The 18830-nt window shown below is 43.3% G+C and overlaps 1 protein-coding gene across 6 annotated transcripts in view; it reads right to left on the bottom strand.

Moving 5' to 3' along the window:
• HDLBP (high density lipoprotein binding protein) overlaps positions 1–18830 on the bottom strand; it is a 55106-nt gene that overhangs the window by 34169 nt on the left and 2107 nt on the right. The window contains exon 1 of one of the 6 annotated variants that reach the window (XM_083741780.1): positions 10485–10598. The exons of 3 other annotated variants lie outside the window; for them this stretch is intronic. The gene's annotated coding sequence lies outside the window, so the exon portion shown is untranslated. Of the gene's footprint in view, positions 1–10484; positions 10599–18830 lie in introns of those variants that run through there. 2 more of the 6 variants (XM_083741782.1, XM_083741784.1) reach the window with 2 other exon arrangements.

The raw sequence follows: 18830 nt of genomic DNA, 5'->3' as shown, positions 1-18830 counted from the left end.
CACTGCCAAAAAAAGAAGCAAAAAGGCAAAGTGCTGCAGCATGGATTAATTTAAACCAAGGTGAAATGAAAGTTCTTTTTCAATTATTCATCCAAAATAATGTCTCTCTCTGTGAAATTCACATGTTTCCTGGCTGCTATAAAAACAATGAAAGGCATTTGTTTAACACCAAGCAGAGCCCAGGAGCATAATTCAAAACACTTTTGCATATGTGCAACAAGCACTGTAGAATTACAGCTGCATATACATGCACAAATAATAATTTACTTTTAGTCTAAGAATACAATCCTGAAAAGCCAATAATTAAATATAAAATTTTGATAGATACAAAAGGAAGAGGGGCTTTGCTCTGTCAGACTTGCAATTGTACGAGGCATCTTGTTTGTGTTGTTTAAAGGAATGGACTCTATTGGATAATGCAGATATTTTAGACTTGGAAGGCCAAGACTTAAACTTCAGCAGGCATGCATGTCTTCGGTATGAACCACATTCTCAGGAAGACTTTGTACAGAGTCTGGGAGAAATATAAAAATCTGCTAGGAAAAAAAACACCCCACATCGAAGCAATTACAATTAAGAGAGTTAATATGGATAGACAATGGGCGACTTACAGGGAATTGTTGGACTTTGCAGGGGGCGAACCCAGACTGAAACCTATGGAGAACTTAAGAAGCCAAGTAACAGATTGGGTACAATACCACCAAATATATGGTATGTTTAAGGTAGACCCCAAAAAATGGGGTTTTGGACCAAAGCTCACAATTTGAAAAAGAACTTTTACAAAGTAAGCATAAACTTCTGTCTAAAATGTATAATTTCTTATCAGAATGGGAAACAATAAACAAGCCAGAAGAGTTTATGTATGCAACAACAGTGGCCCGTGTTCTGTTAGCCCAAAAATGGAAAGTGAGCGAAGTCCCTTGTAAAGAGGACTGGCCACTTATGATGTTAGAATATGCAGAACTTGCAAGAAGAACGTATATTTAAAGAAGAGTGGGAAATATTTAATATATGGAAAATAATTGTACACAGCTGATCCATTTTATTTGCTTGGTAAAATGAAGATAAATATTCGTAATTTCAAATGAAGCACACTGCAAAGTTCAAATAGTTGGAAGACTTAAAACAGGAGTACAAATATCAACCATAGAGGCTTCCATGCATAAACCAAGTGACAAACAGTTCAGCATCTCCTACCTCCTTGCTAGTCTGTGGTTGCAGAAAACACATGACTTGTGACTCACTCCTCCCCAACAGTTTTTATACATATACAGTGGTACCTTGGGTTACAGACGCTTCAGGTTACAGATGCTTCCAGTTACAGACTGTGCTAACCCAGAAATAGTACCTTGGGTTAAGAACTTTGCTTCAGGTTGAGAACAGAAATTGCACGGTGGTGGCAGCGGGAGGCCCAATTAGCTTAAGAACAGTTTCAGGTTAAGAATGGACCTCCAGAACGAATTAAGTTCTTAACCCGAGATACCAATGTAAAAGCAGTCTTTGCTTCAATATAATTGATAGGGGATCATAATACCATTTAAGCCATTACAAGAAAAAACTTTTAACATTATTCAAATTTACTTTAAAAACAGCAGTGTCCTTTTAATATATCTTTTTTTAAAGGGGAGGGAGTAAATTCTTTGACTGTGTGACATCTGTTAGTCATACTCAGAGCAGATATATTGAAATTAAGTTATTTAAGTCACTTAAGTCCATCCATTTCAAGCAATCTACTCTGAGTTTGACTAATGTTGGATATAACCTTATGTATTTTATCCTGTCCCCTGAGACAGGTACATTTCCAATACTGGAGATCAAATAACTCTTCACTTCGAAATTCTCAGGTGGCATAGCAAAATAAGTAAATAATAGATAGTATTACTTAACTGAGACAGCCATCTAGTGCTACTTTTGCAACATTATCATGTTACTTTTTCAGTATGTGCCTCACCTGTTTATTTATTCATTTATAGAAGGACACCCTGCTCCTATACAACAAGACTTTGCTCCCACAATTTCTTTGCAACCCAAAGGCCTGGATACTGCTAGTGCTAGCCACTAGAAATGGTTACAAACAGCAAAATAAATAAATCCTAACATTTCATACCCATGCACTTGTTATTTCTAATCCTGTTTATACACACCCTACTCTCTAACTTCTCTTTGCAATTTAAAGTCAAACTTTTAAAATTTTGTAATAAAAAAATAAGTTAAACATGCCTCATTTTATAATAAAGATCTGCAAGGATCCCCCCACCCAAAGTCTTGTACTATTTCAACTACCTAGGGAGAGAGAGAGCTACCAAAACATATGGGAGGTGGATTTTTAAAATCAGCCAGCTGAAAGAGAAATGCTTCACGAATCAAAAGCTGAGATGTCAGCAGGTGGAGAGGCAGACTCCTAAGGTTACAGAGACCTAACAAGCAACAGTACCAAGCTCACGTATTTTCCATTTTAGCCAAAGAACTAGACTGCAGGAATAATTATCCACTTTGCTCAAAGAATGGTCAGCAGGAAGAATTAAGAGTACGCTTGCAGAAAGAAAGTTAGGTTATCCAGTGGTGAATCCACCATAAAATTCTCCTGTATAAGTCCCAAAGAAATGAACAGGCAGCAGCGCTCTTGCATTTCAATGGGTTTATGCTGGACAACATATTGGTGGATTGCATCCCTTGTCTCATTTGCAGCAAAAAGGAAGATTTGTGTATGACCTTCCCTCCTCTGACACAAACAGGAGGAGACTCCCAGAGGCAAAGGAAACTGGTGATGGATGTGGGGATGAGGATGGATATCAAACCAGAGAGATGAAAGGTGAAAGAGGACAGTGAATTTGGAGCATTCATCACTGGCAGCAAGTTGAAGAGCAAGAATACAGCAGAACAAAGGGAAGCATAAAAGAATTCAGCTCTGGGTAGCAAACTGCAAATGCCTCATAAAGGAAACTGAAAAAAGTAGATCTGCACACATGTTTGGACCAATGTTATTGGGGGAGGGGAAAATAACGAATAAGCCACATAATATTTTTTTTATTAAAAAAAACACATATTGAGCAAGCAGCAAACTCCTGTTAATTCCACGGAAATGGTTTCTGTGCAAAACACAAAGTATGCATGCACCCTACATGTCTAGCTATAATTTAATTTTCAACAAGATCGGCGTTTTCAGACAGCAACAGCAAATCATGTGGCAATTTAATCTATTTTAATTTAAATGGTTAGCATTTTGTTAATAGAAGCCATTATATATAATTAAATACAGAACAAAAAGGGCTGAAACAGTACACTTCGAAGTCCTGTTGATTACAGCAAGGTCAAACAGAACAAACATTCCAAATCACCAACTATTTGTTCTCCACAAACTGAAAAGACCCAAGCATGCTTAACACATTTCTCTGGTCATTCCTCGAATGTATCAAAGTTTAAGCTTTTTAAAGAGGCAGCAGCAGTGAAAAGAGCCAGAGGTTTTAAAAGCCTTATGTGATCAAACTTGGACTTGTCTTTGGATTAAGTGTTATGGAGTTGTGCTGTAGTAGTTAGAGTGTTGGACTATGACCTGGGAGACCAGGGTTTGAATTTCCACTAAGCCATGAAGCTCACTGGGTGACCTTGGGCCATTCACCATCCCTTAGCCTAACCTACCCCACAAGGTTGTTGTGAGGATGAAATGGGGAGGAGAACCATGTACACCACCTTGAGCTCCTTAGAAGGAAAAAGGTGGCATAGATATGTAATAAACAAACAAACCTTCACTTTTAAGTCATATAGATATAGAGATGATAGATATAGATAGATGATAGATGATAGATAGATAGATATAGATAGATAGATAGATAGATGATAGATAGATGATAGATATAAAAGCAAGTAGAGCCAGAAATCATGTCAGCCCCCTTGTGCAAGAACACAGGTATGGCTGTTCCATCTATTAGGTTTCCTCTGGAAGTCCAATGTTTATTTAGTAAAGAAAGGATTCATAGCAAGACAACACCAGTGCTTCAACTGCAAAGTACATGATCTTGCAGAAAAAAGCATCTACCTCCATCCTAAAAAGCAACAGCTCCATTTTTTGTCGATCACCACCTCCTGTACAGTCGTACCTTGGTTAGCGAACTTAATCCGTTCCAGGAGTCAGTTCGACTCCCAAAACCATTCGCAAACCAAGGCACAGCTTCCGATTGGCTGCAGGAGTTTCCTGCACTCAAGTGGAAGCCACATCGTAAGTTCAGCTTCCGAAAAACGTTCGCAAAACGGAACACTTACTTCCAGGTTTGCAGCGTTCGGGAGCCAATTTGTCTGGCAACTAAGCCGTTCAATAACCAAGGTATGACTGTATACTGCATCCTTACTTCCCCCAAACCTAGTATTCCCAATACACCACCCCATGACTTTATATGCACGCCTGCTAATAAAAAATGACAACATAGCTAGATCCGAACTCAATATCCATCTCATCAAAGGGCTAATAGTGCTTATGGATGCTCAGGATTGGGCTGCAGGCTTTTTGCCATGTTAATGAAATAGCTGCCCTGTCTACTTTTTCCAAGGTTTGGCTTGCTAACCATTCTGCCCTCATGGGATTAACCAGGGCTCTATGTCACATAAGTTTTCACAGCCCAAAATTATAGGTCCTAAGACTTTCAGTTTCCTGTCATGAAACCCTATCACGGGCATCCCCAAACTCGGCCCACCAGCTGTTTTGGGACTACTACAACTCCCATCATCCCTAGCTAACAGGACCAGTGGTCAGGGATGATGGGAGTTGTAGTCCGAAAACATCTGGAGGGCCGAGTTTGGGGGGGCCTGCCCTGTCACAAAATGGAAAAGCTTATCAGGGTCTACGAGGGTAAAAAGGCTAAGTTATGTGAAACAATGGTGATTAGTAAGAAATAACTGGTCATTTTAGTAACCAATCCCTCATGAAGTAGTATGGTTGGCAGTTTGGACCAGTTCCCATGCAGGGTGGGAGGGCCGATCTTAAAAAACCCCCACACCAAATAAACAGTGAATGTCTATGTGTCTTCTCAGAAGGAAATCTACTTTAGTACAGCTTACCCCAAGGTAAATGTGAATTCTTTCACAATTCAGTTGGGTTACAGTTCTAATGACAAAGAAAATGCTTCATGCAACTTATTCATTCATTCACAAAAACTAGGAGGTAACATGCAGGACACACAATGAAAAACCGAGTTTGTTCTGTTAAGGGCCAATCATATTCAATGACCCATCTACAAGTAATTATTAATGGAAATAAGGATGTTATTTTTATTGCAACATATGTTTACAACATAAACATTAATATGGAATGAACAGTCACATTGGAATGAATGGTAGGAGCAAGGGATTTTGTTTTGTGGTATAAAAAATGTAAAAACTGTAACAGCCTGTTTTTATTTTATGTAATAACCTGAATGGGGGGGGAGAGAGTATTTCTTAAAACTCTGGTTAACATCCCCGCCCCAAGAAAGCTCATTTTAAAATTAATACATTTTTACACCTGAAAGAGTGTATGCCTATCTCCCAAGCCGCCTGTTATTTAGAGGGAGAAAACCTTCAGAAGGGTCCTACAGCGTATCAGTGTCAGCACAGAGCCAAGTGTAATTTGCACAAATGCCACCTCAGCACTGCCTGTACCAGAGACCATTCACAGCTTGGGAGGGGGAGGGGAAAGGATAATCTTAAAGGGCTAGCAACCCTCTGAGAAAAAGAATTGAAAAGCATCCTTGTATGCTGAAGAGTGCTACAGAAATGAGCAAGAATAGCAATCCCCATTTGTCTGCTGCAGCTAGAAGCTTAAAACCTCCGCAAGGCCAAGTTCTATACTGGCTTGCCTGGGTTTTGTTATTTGTTGACTGGCTCATAAAAGTTGTCTGTCAGCACCAGCAAGGCCCTGACAGGATGCCATCTCCTGATCTGCGGTAGCCTGCCGGAAAAAACTAGCCAACAGTTTTTGACCCGGGGTTTCGTTCTAAACCACACGCCACGGACACAGAAGTACTCCGCTCCACAGCCGACATAATTTGTGATATAAGCCATACTAAACCTGGGCTGAGCAAGAATAGCAAAATTACACTTGTAAAACCATAATTTAACACAGGGGGTAACTGTAAAGATACAGCAGCTAGGCCAGGGGTCTGCAACCTTTAAGACAAAAAGAGCCACTTGAACCCGTTTCCGAATAATAATAAAAAACTGGGAGCCGCAAAACTCATCATTATTAAAATAACTTTTTTTTAACTTTTTTATTATTTCTTTGTTTGACCCCTCAGAATTACTCCTCCTCATAGAAATAAACGTTAAATTAACATGTTACCTTTTTTGTGTGTGTGTTCTTCACTCCCTTTCAAAACAGTGACCAGCGTACATGCCCCTTACAATGTAGCGGGCGGGCGGGAAGGTGATGTTAGGGGGGTGCGTGACTAACGCACGCACCGCCCCCATGCGACGTCACAGCCAGTACAGCGCCCGCCACAGTGGGGAGTGTCGGGGCGCACAATGCGCCTCCTCCCCTCGCTAGTATCCGCCCCGGAGCCGCGGCAAAGGTGTAAAAGAGCCACATGCGGCTCCGGAGCCGCGGGTTGCAGACCCCTGAGCTAGGCCAAACAAAAGCAACACCACACAGACCCACATTTGTGGCAAACAGATTAGCCACACATTTCTAGTGGAATACAGCAGAAAGTTTGGCACCAGTTAATTCTACAGCAGAAAAATGATCTTCCATTTAATCCGTTTAGTAAAAGTTACCCAGAATATAGAATTCTGAATATCATCACCCATAGAAAGAGTTTAAAACAGAGAAAGATACACTTTTTCATTTATGATAATGAGCAGCTGTTTAGGTTTTTTAAATAACTCCTTCAGACAGAAATAAATTCACTGTGAGCATTTACTATGCATGCGTACCCCTAAATTCAAAGACATCTACAGAAGAATGATCCCACTGATTGGATTTAAAGTAGCTGGCTTTGTTAAAAGAAGAGTTAGGTGTGTATAAAATAGATTCAAAACAATTGCTAATCTATATCTATTTGGAGCTTACACTTTCAAAATTAGTTTGGCTTGAAAAATTTATGAGATTCAGATAGGAAGCTTTGAATAACTCTAAATATATTGAAATAATGAGTAACAAGCATTTTTATAAGGCACATGGCATGAAACAAAAGACTCAATATTCTCTACCACAAATCCTTAGGATATCTCCAGCAGACGCTAAATCTCAGACATATCCCACTGGTTCAATATGGTTTTTGGAAAACCCTAGCATTAGTTCCATAATTAAAAAGCAGTGGGGTAGGAGAACATGCATACAAAAAACAGGAGGCCAAACTAGACAAGTTCCCATCCCCAGATCAAATCCATGGTGCCTGAGACTCACCAATTCTGCAAAAGCCTAAATATCCCTTCAACGGTGTGATTAGTCTGTTGACATCAAAGCATTTCCAAGTCTCGGACAGCCACAAACACATGCCAGACTGTGCAAGATCAGGGTCAAGACGTCTTCCCAGCATCCAGCTCTTTCATGGTGACACTAACGCTTTATTACCACATACACACACCCTTGCAAGACAACACCCAGCCCGAGAACTTCAAAAGCACAGCAAGGCTTCTTCTTCTTCTATATGGCAGACTTCAACGCCACCTTTGCACATGAACCAATTTTGAGTGATTAAGACCTGCTCTGTGAGTCAACCGCCCTCATTCCCATGCAACTGCAGAGTAGAAATCAGCTTCTGAAACCTCCCCCCCCCCTTTCCTTGGGCCTTGCTTTTATTCATGGCCATTACTTCACTGTTTCTTACATGTGCTAAGAAACAAGGTAATTGTAATTAAAGCCTGCCCTACCCTCCCAGGCCTACCTACCAACCCAGGGAACCAGTCTCACTGGGAAGGCACCAGTGTACTGAAAGACAACCAAAGAACTGCAGGCAAAGCCAACCTCAAAGTTACTGGTGCAGAAAGGGAGAGAGGAGAAGAGTGAGGTTTTCATGAATTCTACAGGCATGTGTGTTATGAGTGATTCAAAATTCCTGGCTCCAGTTGAGCAACTTGCAATAATCTCTGGAAAGGTGCCCATATAAACCTAAGATCAGCAAGCAGCCTACAGAAAGTTACAGTTTGTCCTTTACAGGGCAGTTTTGTTTCTTGTGGGGTCTGGAGTTTGCCAATAGGTGCGGAAGCTCACACAAGGAGGGCAAGGCGGCAGATGCTGCCCCAGTTACCTGTAGCCTCACAAGCCAAGCCCAGAAGGCCCCAACAACGCAGACCCCGACCAAGCTACTGCAAAGTCACTGTGGTCCTGTTCACTGCTGGGTACAGCAAAAGCACCGCTACTTTCTACCCACCTGCTCCCACCTAAGACTCAGGGGGAAGGGGGCACAGAACAGTTGCTGCTTGCATTCCCACCCCCCTCATAAAAACAGGTGAATGAGTGATGGATGCAAGGAACAGCTGCCATGTTCTCTAATCACTCATTGTTTCTCTCACTCAGTGAAGGGGCCCTTGCCACTCATTTGCCCTCTTTCACAACAAACTGCTGTAGAGAGGATTTCACCTGCTGGGTCCAATCCCCACAACTATGGTGCCCAAAGAGAAAGCACAGGTGCAAGCTGCTCACTCACTGAGCAGCCACCTCATCCTCTTGTTTGCTCACCTATGCTTTCTGCTCCAGAGAAGCGGACACGGAGCAATGGATCCAAACTACAAGAAAGAAGATTCCACCTAAACATTAGGAAGAACTTCCTGACAGTAAGAGCTGTTCGACAGTGGAATTTGCTGCCAAGGAGTGTGGTGGAGTCTCCTTCTTTGGAGGTCCTTAAGCAGAGGCTTGACAACCATATGTCAGGAGTGCTCTGATGGTGTTTCCTGCTTGGCATGGGGTTGAACTCGATGGCCCTTGTGGTCTCTTCCAACTCTATGATTCTATGCTCTGAGTGGCGCGATGGTGGTTGATGCCTAGTGATCTGGCCTTTTCAGTCAAGCCAGTGAGGAACACACCAGGTGAGGTGCTGCTGTTGCTTGAGGGTAGCCAAGCATCTCCAAGCACAGAATCACCCAAAAATGGTGGGAAAGGGTCTGTGGGGAGAGGGTGCTGCTGTGTGTAAGGCGCTGGGAGCAACTTCAAGCAGGCATCGTGCCTGCCACAGGGCAGTGCCACACGCATTGCGGCCAACCTGTCAAGTGGAAGCGTTGAAACCTGGCCCAGTAAAGGAGGACTGAGCTCCCTGCAGTGCAAAATGAGGTGGCTCCTTCCACCGCCACCAACTGGCCCCTGGCAAGCCTATGCTTACGCTCTGAGGGCCACAATGGTGGGGACTGGGCGAGAGGATATCTCAGTTGGTAGAGCATGAGACTCCCAATCTCAGGGTTGTGGGTTCAAGCCCCACATTGGGCAAAGGATTCCTGCATTGCAGGGTACTGGACTAGATGAGCCTTGTGGTCATTTCCAATTCAATGAAGACAGGAACGACCAAGAAGCCGCTCCCAGACTTTCTCTCTCTCTCTCCCTGACCAGTGCCAGAGGACCCACTCCTTCCAGCCATGCTGCCCACAGTGTGTGTGTGTGTGCGTGCACACATGTGCAATCTTATGCCCGCTTGCTCACTTTCTTGCTTCGTTCATGTAGTAGACAGGGATGCACTTGGGAGGAAGGAGGTTGTCGGCCCCCCCCCGTCAAAAAAATATCAATACTGTAGGCAGAAGGAACCTCCATAACCTGCAACCAGCCCTCAGGGGGGAGAATAGTCTAGCAGGCTTTAGGGCCGCATCCCGCTTTTGCCCTCTGCAATGTCCACATCAGCCACAGGATTAGGAATGTTGCCTGGGGCCCTCCTGCAAAATGGAGCGGGGTATGTGGAGAGGATAGAGTACAAAGCCTCTCGTTTCGCCCCCCTCCCTTTCCCGGCTTTTTCTTCTGGCTCGTTTAAGGTCAGGAGCCTAGGACGCGCCGGCCCGGAGAGGGAGGAGTGGGCTTTTTCTTCTTTTTCCTGCCGCTGCTGCTCCTCCGCCCCCGTCGCTCCTCGGAGGAGCAGGAAGAACCTGGCCAGGAAAGTTGGTGCAAAGTTTTGCGGCTGAGTTGGGAGGGGGAGGAGATCCGGCTGCCGCGCGCCTGTGACACGTAGCCCGATCGGTTCCCCCGCCCCTCCTCCTGCTCCTCGCCTCCCTGCCGAGGGGACGGAGCCCCGGCGCGAAGCATGCGCCCCGCTCGGGTCACCCTCCGTCTTCCAGGGGGAGGAATGCGGAGAGAGGGGCAGCTCCGCAGGGGAGGACGCGGGAGGACAGCCCGTGCCGGCGCCTCCTCTCTGCCTCCACGTCGGCAAGCAGCTCGCTCTCTCTCTCCTCCTCCTCCCAACCACCCCCCTTTCTTTCTCTCCGCTGCCCCTGCTCTGCACCCCAGCCCCGCATTCCCGCGGCTGCCGCCGCCTTCCCTTCTGCTCTCCCGCCACCCCCGGCCCGCGCGCCCGCCCTCCTGCCCCGTACGTGGCACTCACTCCGGCCCGTGCCTTCTTAGCTCGCTCTGCTGGAGAAGCCCCGAAGCGCTCCCGGGAAGGCGGCGAGGCACCTTCCCGTCTGCTATATGGGGGAGAGGCTGCCAATCCCAGGCTCACACGTCAGACGAGCCGGGCCCCTTCCCTTTCCCTTCCTGGGAAGGCCCGGCCCAGCTGCCAGCGACTGGGGAGGCGCGGAGAAGCGCTGGGTCAAGCGACGCAGCCGCTCCCGCCCGAGCTGCAAGTCCCCCAACTAGCCCCGCCGCCAAGGGAGGCGAATTCTCCCATTTCGACTGAAGGGAAGGGGGGCGAAAGCCGAAAAGGAACTCTTCCACCTCCTCCATAGCAAAACGTGGCGACCATGTGTACGTTTACTCAGAAACAAAACCTTGGGCATGTATTCCGAGGAAACGTGTAAAAAGTTCGTGCTGCGTGCCTGCAATCCTAAACTCGCAGACTACCACGTAATAAGCCCCATAAACTCTTCGGAGTCGGAGTGAACATGCTCAAGAAATATAGGGAACCAGGCAGAGAGCCTTCTTGGTAGTGGCACCCACTTTGTGGAACGCACTCCCACCAGATGTCAAAGAGAAAAACAACTACCAGACTTTTAGAAGACATCTGAAGGCTGCCCTGTTTAGGGAAGCTTTTAATGTTTAATGGAGTATTGTATTTTAATATTTTGTTGGGAGCCGCCCAGAGCGGCTGGGGAAACCCAGCCAGATGGGCAGGGTATAAATAACAATTATTATTATTATTATTATTATTATTAACAAATATTCTGTTTTAATCCTGGACCTCGGGCGTTCAAATCAAAATACTTTGCCTATAATTTCAACATAGGCACAGGAGGCAGAAACCGCCCACACCCACACCATACGTTCCAACACATTTAAAGAACAAGGCTTACCTCAAATAATTCTGGGAGTTGTAGTTTAAGGGGGCAGGAAAAACTCTAGGGGTTAGATACCTGTATGAGAATGCCTTGTCACCATAACCTAGTGATTCTTGTACACAGCACACAGGTCACATTTCATAGGTGGTTTCCTTACAAGTGGAGTTGGATAAAATAGTGCTCTTGGGGAAAAAGTAGGGGAGTGTATGGAACAGTAGTACAGTACTCCATATTGCACCAACCACTCGAGTAGGAAGTAAACAGTTGTACTTAATTTTCAGCCATCAACTTTCTTCTGCCAGTAATTAAATAAACAACAGTAATCTAAGAGCCACATCACACAATACAATAATTACCTAAATCTACCCTTGACTTTTAGAACCATTATTTCTATCTTCAGAAGATGGACAACAATTATTTACCCTCTCTTCTGATGTTTAAAGTATCTGAGAACTGTTAGCATATCTGTTCCCACTACATCATCTTTTAAGTTGTTAAACCCTCAAACGTTATTCAGCATTTCTTCATCTAAATATGCTTCCTAGAACAGTTATCGTTTGTGTAGCTCTCATAAGATTTTCTTTTAATTCAAAATTGACAACATTCTACTTGTACTGGGATACACAGAACTGAAAACAACTTCAGATGTGGTTTTACAAGCACCAGGCAGAGCAGTAGTACAGTACTATTGCTCTGGGTCAACAAGACATGATGTTCCTGTTGATACAGACTAAAACAGGTTTGGTCTTATGTGCCATTGCATCATATTGCAGACCTGTCTTTCGTTGTTCATCCACTACTTTATGATTCCTACATTTTTATCCGAAATGCTGCTAGTTGGCCATCTCCTTATACTTGTGCATCTGATTATTACCGTATTTCTTACATGTAATACTTCATATAGTAGTAACTATCTGTCTCCTTTTCTCAGTCCCTTCAGTATCGTCTGATCCTGGAACACTGCTAGGACATGGTTTGATCTCTCTTTATAGTCTGATATTGATCCACATGTTGCAAACCTTGCATTCACTAGCTAAACCAATATGTGCCCAATTCTCTCTATGTAATACGGAGTCTGTTGCCTGATTCACATTACCTAGTATTACCGAAATATATTATTCTTGAATATTTATTGCAAATTGTCAGCAAGGAGAGTGCTTAACAATGGGCCTGGCTTAGCTTGGAATGGCATGGGTGTAAATAAATCCATGAAAGAGCAAAGTGGCTGCAAACTGCTTTTTAGGAGCCCTTGGCTTACCATATCATGTGAATGAGGCCAGTATCAACCTGTCTTTTAACCTAGACAACATACCGGTACCTTGAGGTTTCTTGAATAATGTAATGAAAGACCAAGGCTGTCATTTTAAGCATGTTTAAGGAATAAATCCTATTAATTACACATGCTTAAAATAAAACCTGTCTCTTCTGCATCAGTTTTTACAGCCCCAGCAAGCACTGTAACTCTGCAACGGTTTGAGTTTATCCCCGAAGGTGTACTCTTCCATTGTCTCCCAAGACAGACAGATGCCAACATCAAAAGAATCATATTACACGTCAAAAGACACAGTCCAAATGCATATCAGCTGCATTTTATTTGTTCAGAAAATGTGATGTTATGACAAAAAATCAGAAAGAACAAAGCTGTGTTTAGACTAGTAAAACAGTCAAATATCACTGTTGAGCAGCAACTTTTTATTGTGGCCAGTCTTCCCTATTCATCACTCAGGTTCACAGCTTTGAGTCAGGAAAAAAGGAAAGGTTAGGAATTAAGTAATATAAAGACAACCACTTACACAAGACCAACTCCTATGCAACCACATATATGCATGGTGCCGGGAAATCAATAAACAAATGGATTCAAGCCTGGAAATGGCGGGGGAGAGCTGGAGAGTCCTCGTGGCTTTTGAGGACACCCTTCCCAGAGCCCAAAGATAATGTCAGTGAGGTGACTGGTGGCACAGGTGGGCTTAGTTTAGGCTGCTCAACCTCCCCACCTAACAGCTGACATGTGGGGTAGTGCAACAGCAGCCAACGCTTTTCCACACATCCTCTAACCTCCAGCCAGCCCCAGAGCTTCAATTCTAGTTCTGGATATTTTTGGATCCAGTATTTTTGATCTGGATTGGAGAAAGAGGGGCAGAGAGGGTGTTTAAAGGGTGTTCCCCAATTAAACAAATTTCACTTACGTGCACGGGGTCCCAGAAAGTAACCCCCACATATGTAAGGGGGGAGCCTGTATTGCCTTTCATAGAGCTTGGTTCACAGTACATAATTTAATTCCCCAAACTGCACATGTCCCCTTTCTCTTCCATATGCTAAAGCAAAATCCTCAAGCATAGAAAAATCCTCTAATATCAAATATAGTTAAATGCAATCAAAATAAGTTGTGCTTAGAACATTGCCATATCTCCTTCAAGAAGTACAGTGAAACCTTGGTTCCTGAATGGCTTAATTGCTGAACAAATCCGCTTCCGAACGCCGCAATCCCAGAAGTAAGTGTTCCTGTTTGCAAACGTTTTTCGGAAGCCAAACATCCGACGCAGCTTCTGCTTGAGTGCAGGAAGTTCCTGCAGCTAATCGGAAGCTGCGCCTTGGTTTTTGAATGGTTTCAGGAGTCGAACAGACTGCCAGAATGGATTAAGTTTGAGAACTAAGGTACCACTGTATTCTTTCGTTGCTAGACTACCACCATCCAGCTAGTTCTAAGCTCCTCGGAACCTGGTGTGAATTCTTTTAACTTATTCACATAGTACAATCATCTTCAACTAGAAAAGTGTTTCACAACTCTTCCTGTCCAGCCTCAATGGCCGAGGTCACTATGTCTATCAATGTCAAAACACGCGAGAAGGAAGGGAAGTGCAGCATTCTGATGCTAGACAATGTTGCATCTCCATATTCATTCAAAAAAATAATAGTACTGTAGTAGTATTAGTAATCATCATGAGTATAGTGTTTTCAAGCGTTTAAAGTGCTTAGCATGTGTTATTCCTCTCTCGCCTTTTAAAGTTTGCAATTATGAGAGAAAGTGTGGGCTGGGTGCGCAACCATACCACTAGGGTCTTAAACGCATGCTGGTCCACACTGAAAACAGAACACTCTTGAGACCCATGTTGTCACACTGAGGGGCTCTTCCATGCTACTTCACAGGAACTGCCTTCTCCATCTTGGCTTTTAACAATTTTAACATTAAAAGCCAAGGCAGAATGTAACTTCCTTTCCAGTTCCCTACAACAGCAATCCATAAACTTTCGTGAGAATCAGATACTCTCTTGAACCTCTCCAGGCATTTCTCAGCCAGATCTCCATTTTACCATGTTTCCTTGCAATGTTTTCCCTAAACGTGTTGCAACATTCTACAGAATAAACCACACAATCGATCACATGTACTGCTAATAGATGGTCTGCAGCAAGATTAAATCCATCACAGTATAACAAGCTACTAGATCTCATTCTGTTGTCTGTGCAAAAAAACACCCTGACATTTAAGCAGATATTTTACATCCTTCAAAATATACGGTTGCAATACGAGATGTGACCTAACATGCCACCAACTCCATGCTGGAGATAAAATATATTCTGGAAGGGTTCCATTGCATCCCATTGTTTTCTGCTCCTAATGTAGGAATTTCTGGTTGTGCTAACATGTCACAGCATGACTTCAACAGGATTTAAAGTTTCCAAATGGGGGAGGACAGCTTGTCATAACTTGCACCTCCCCCACACATCAAGATCAGACATATCCTGTAGGAGGATAAAGAAGAAATTTCAGGGGAGGCAAAAGGTCTGTCTTGACCTGCTTATCCTCCCAATTGGATAAAACAGCTTCAGTAAGACTGATTTGCCATTGTTCACTCACGTTTTCTCCTCCTAGGAAAAGTTGTTTATAGTATGCCCTCACCATTCTCAGATTATTAGGATGACACTTACAAGAGGCACAACAACTTTGTAGTAGGTAAGGGGGAAAGAGAAAACAGGTCTGCATTGTGGATTCACAAAAAGCTAAATTTTGCAATGAGTAGTTTCACTTAGGCCCTTTGAAAATCAGTATTTCTTAAAGGCCAGTCTAAAGAACGTAAAAACAATTCTATAAACTGTGCCAAATAGAAATCAATTTCTGTTACTAATTTTGGAAGAACAGGATTATCCCAGTTATCCAAGAAGGATGTCTAACCCAATCCAACTATTCCCAGAAACAAAAATGGCCAGAAAGCATTCATCACATATCCTAATACATGATGTCTTCAATCAAAGAGTGATGGGATGGTTTACTATTCAGGAGGCCATTACCCCTACGAAGGTTAATCATAACACATCAAGCCTCTTGTCTGTAACATCATGTTCAGCTGACTATAGCATTCTTCAGCTTGAAAATGGCTATTAAAGTTCTCAGAGAACTGGTTGTCTGTATCGGGGTCCCCAACCTTGTGACACATGGGGGCCATATTCGAGATTCCAATGCCTAAAGAGGGTGGCAGCTTGAATCAAAATGGGACTCAACATTATTAATTTGCTAATCAAGGTCAAAAGTAAAAAGTCAGAGGTCAACGAAGAAATGTTAACCTGAATCATTTTGAAACAATCTAAGTATTATAGAATCTATGTCCTCATATAGCTGCACATGCTTACCTGGTCATTTCTGTGGTTGTTTTCTGTTAGCCAAGGCACTGATGTCCAGGTTAAAGTCTGTGACAGACACTCTTAAAATGCCACGTAAATGTCCATTTGTAAGTTTTGACCCCACTTGGATTTGACAATTTTCATCTTTGAAAAAAAAAAATGTGGTGCCAAAGACTATAAGTATGCCTTCAGCAAATTTCTTTAGGTTGGTAAATATATCAGGTAGGCCAGAATAAAAACTATTTAATTTGTATATGTCACTGGGATTATCATTGGCTTGCAAATCAACGAATTTTATATGAAAATAATTCACTTGCCTTTTCCGGTGCCACTTCAAATGGATTCGGAAACATTCCTATATACAGAGGCCGCTATGGTGCTACTTGGAGGCCAGAAGAAACAATGAAGCTGGTGTATATTTGCAGGGGAAGCGCAGGACAGTGGCAGTAGATGGTGTCCCTCGGGACAATGAGAAACAGTGTAGGGCTGAAGGAAAAAGCCAGGAGAGTAACAGCAGCAGCCAAGTAGCTTGGGAGCTGCCCTGAAAGAGTTTGGGGGCCACCTGCAGCTCAGGAGCCACAGGGCTGGGGACCCCTGGTCTACATATAAGACCAGGGGTCTTATATTTATCTATTCTTGCAAAACCTGTTTCTGGTAGTCTCAAAGGGCATCCATATGAACAATATGATGGTATGATTAATTTATTCATTCAAGGAATTTGTGACCATAAAGATGGTTAAGAGTTTGTAATTACATTTGAAGATATAATGCGGCATGATAATACCATCAGTGACTAAAGCTGTCTTATCCAGTTTCCCTCAACCTGGTGCCCTCCAAATGTTTTGGACTATAACTCCCATCATCCCTGGCCATTGGTGATACTGGCAGGAACTAACAATGTTTAGGTCTAACAATCTTTGGAGGGCACCAGATTGGGGAAGGCTGGCCCAGCCCATGCAGCAAGATAGGCTTAATACCTGAGGGTTCAGGCTTGCATAACTCCACTTGCCAACTCACTGCAGGCCCTCTGGCATACAGGACACTCAGCACAAGATTTCCACCTGACAGTTTTCACTTGTGCGGCAGTCTGGACAAAAATAACAGGGATTTCTTCTGAGGAGATATTCCTGCCATATATGTTCTCCATATGCTAGTGCAAATGAAATAAGTTCTCACTTTTCTCTTGGGTGAAAGTCTGAAGCCTTGGGAGAAGGGAGGGATTGGCCAGACATGACAGCTGGTTCATTATCCAAGTCAACATTTGTAGACCTCTGCCACGTTTGATGGTTAAAGGTAAAGGTAAAGGGAGCCCTGACCATTAGGTCCAGTTGTGACCAACTCTTGGGTTGCAGTGCTCATCTCGCTTTATTGGCCGAGGGAGGCGGCGTTTGTCTGCAGACAGCTTCCGGGTCATGTGGCCAGCATGACTAAGTCACTTCTGGCAAACCAGAGCAGCGCACGGAAACACCGTTTACCTTCCCCACAGAGCGGTACCTATTTATCTACTTGCACTTTGATGTGCTTTCGAACTGCTAGGTTGGCAGGAGCAGGGACTGAGCAATGGGAGCTCACCCATTGGTAGCTCATGGGGATTCGAACCGCCAACTTTCTGATCAGCAAGTCCTAGGCTCTGTGGTTTAACCCACAGAACCACCCGCGTCCCTATGTTTGATGGTTATTTCACCATAAAGCTGCAATTCAATACAAATTTATCTACAATTTAGATCTATTAGCTTACTTGTGCTCAGTATTATTTAACTGCTCAATATGAACTGTGTAAATGTGTTGTTTCAAGTGATATGAAAACTTTCATACACTGTACATACACCTTTCACCCACAATATTCATTGGTAGCTGGAAGTTAAATATCTGTACACCAAACTTTACCAATAGGTATCTCAAGGGAAAGGAAATTTTCCAAATAGGGAAGGTAAGAACTGCTTCTGTTGTTAAACTGATTTACCACATTCAGAGGGTCATACTTCATATTTTGTCCCTGCACACAATTCCTTCACACCTTCCTTTATTATGGCTTCAGCAATCAAGCGAGGGAGTCTCTAACCATGGTTTATCATTTCAACAAAGTCAGGAAATTCTGGCTATTAACTTCAGTAACTATGAGTTACTAGCCTGGCTTGCTCAAAAGCTGGTAATCACAGTTCCCTGGTACAGATGAAATGGGAAACCAAGATTAATCAGTGAGACTTCCTAGTTTGATTACTCATACCACAAAGGGAGGAGTGAAGTTGCTGTGTACATGAAAAAGGCTTGTACATATCTCGGCTTATTAAACAGAGATAAAATCATCCCAACTAGGCCATTATCTAAGCAATCATAATATTAAGAGTGGTTCCTTCATTTGAAATGTTTATGGATGTGTGTTTAAATTATCTGCATTGCTTAAGAGAAGTGAAAAGCTACAAGGGACAAAAAAAGCATTTTTTAAAAAAATGGCTGTCTCAGCATTCTTCAAAAAGTTATAAGGCAATAGTTGAATTCATGCTATCTGACCAGGAAGAATACTGAATTATTCAAAAAACCATAATTCACCATGTAGACCATGGGTAGGCAAACTAAGGCCCAGGGGCCGAATCCAGCCCAATCACCTTCTAAACCTGGCCGTCTGGGGATCAGTGTGTTTTTACATGAGTAGAATGTGTCCTTTTATTTAAAATGCATCTCTGGGTTATTTGTGAGGCCTGCCTGGTGTTTTTACATGAGTAGAATGTATGCTTTTATTTAAAATGCAGCCTTGGGTTATTTGTGGGGCACAGGAATTCGTTGATTTCCCCCAAAAAAATATAGTCTGGCCCCCCACAAGGTCTGAGGGACAGTGG

The sequence above is a fragment of the Podarcis gaigeae genome (genome assembly GCF_964106915.1).
Source record: "Podarcis gaigeae genome assembly, chromosome: 5".
Taxonomy (NCBI): Eukaryota; Metazoa; Chordata; class Lepidosauria; order Squamata; family Lacertidae; genus Podarcis; species Podarcis gaigeae.
Note: the sequence above shows the minus strand (reverse complement) of the source record. Positions and strands in the feature narration are given on the sequence as shown.